Raw genomic sequence first — 1546 nt, forward strand, 5'->3', positions numbered from 1 at the left:
AACAAACTATCATATTGCAAATAATAAATTATCCCAAAACATGATCATATTCATCCAAAAATCTAAGCAATATTCGTCAAAAATTTCAAACCATTGAACAATTCCAAATAGCTCACTAAATACAACTATTATAGTGGAATGCAAAGAGTGAGTCTATGGTACCAAATATAAAACATGGCAATCTAAATTAAAGCCTTTATGCTCCAAATCAGCAGCTCACGCATTCTTTTTCAACTCATCAATTATAATGTTATGAACAAAATCATACACAAAAATAAGAAACTTTTCAACATTACAAAGGGAAAAGGAAGCACCTTGCTAATTAGTATAACAAAGTATAGTGAAGAGTGGTCTCTGTTGTCTTCTTTTATTTTTGAATTTAATAAGTTTGCGAAACTAGACGAACTTCATACAAATCATTTTTGCCTTTTCCTACAATAACCAATGCAAACACAATTAATTATTTATTGCAAGAATTTCAAGCACAAATTTACAAACACCATGCATTCACTAATTAATGTATCTTTACTAACCATAAACAAAGTAAAGAGCAAAATATATGGTACAGTCTCAAATTTAGAAACTGCAACGGTTTCAAATGTGTATGGTTATATAATAGCCGAGTCCCCAGATTAACAAATTGCAATTTAAATTTGAAAATTTAATAACTCAACATGTTGTTGCTAAGTATTTACCAAAATGTTAAATAGTTTCTATATATAACCACACTTGGGAATTCTAAATGTTAGACTTTTGAGTTTTGAGCAACTGCATTTGACCTCTGGAAATTAGATTACAATTTGTTAGTTTTGGCAAACAATACTTCCAAATATAAAAATATTCCCACTGACACCTAAACATAAAAATATTAAACGAACTAGGTATCAAAAAACTAAAATTTTACCAGAAGGACCCTAAACTTTCAGCTATTACAAATAGAAACACAAACTTCAATACACTTGATAAAGAAGTCCTCTGAAAATTGAAAGCACTAATGGCTATTGATACCTAATTTAAACATAGATGCAATACCATAGTTTGTGAAGGCAATATAGTTCTAAGAAAAAGAGAAAAATATTTTTTTTAAGGAATTGCATGAGCTCTTATTCTAAAACCAATAAAATTTCAGACCTACTGTTTGCATGTATGTTAGGCTTAATTTGATGAGCAACAGTAGCATGAAAAACAATGCATAGAAACCCATCCATCAGTTGATTTCTACAAACCTCTTCATACCCATCAAGACAGCCCAAAGTTACATGATTACCTTGAATTAGTAAGGAGCAGCTTCCGCCCTTGGGATTTCCAATCTTTGGCCTCACGTGATTCCTTCTCCTGAAATAACATAAACACAACAGTATGTGTCAATAAAAAAATATAGGAGCTTGACATTGTATTTTAACAAGGGTTATATTCCTTCCCCAATTTCTTTTCAACAAAATGACAACTCTGCCTCTCTCTCATTTCTTTACCTATAACTAAGTAAGAAATTATGAATATTTGGATAAATTTGGAAGAAATTAAGCTTATAGAATCAGAATCAGAA

The 1546-nt window shown here is 30.3% G+C and overlaps 1 long non-coding RNA gene across 1 annotated transcript in view; it reads right to left on the minus strand.

The window, feature by feature from the left end:
- The window catches only part of LOC144554570 (uncharacterized), a 3078-nt gene continuing 1532 nt past the window's right edge, over window positions 1-1546 (minus strand). Inside the window, exons 4-5 of the long non-coding RNA XR_013511651.1 lie at window positions 1268-1335; window positions 1-432 (exon numbers count right to left, since the gene is read on the minus strand). This is a non-coding gene — a long non-coding RNA (uncharacterized LOC144554570). The remainder of the gene's footprint in view (window positions 433-1267; window positions 1336-1546) is intronic.

The sequence above is a fragment of the Carex rostrata genome, chromosome 5, assembly GCF_964058835.1.
Source record: "Carex rostrata chromosome 5, lpCarRost1.2, whole genome shotgun sequence".
NCBI lineage: Eukaryota > Viridiplantae > Streptophyta > Magnoliopsida > Poales > Cyperaceae > Carex > Carex rostrata.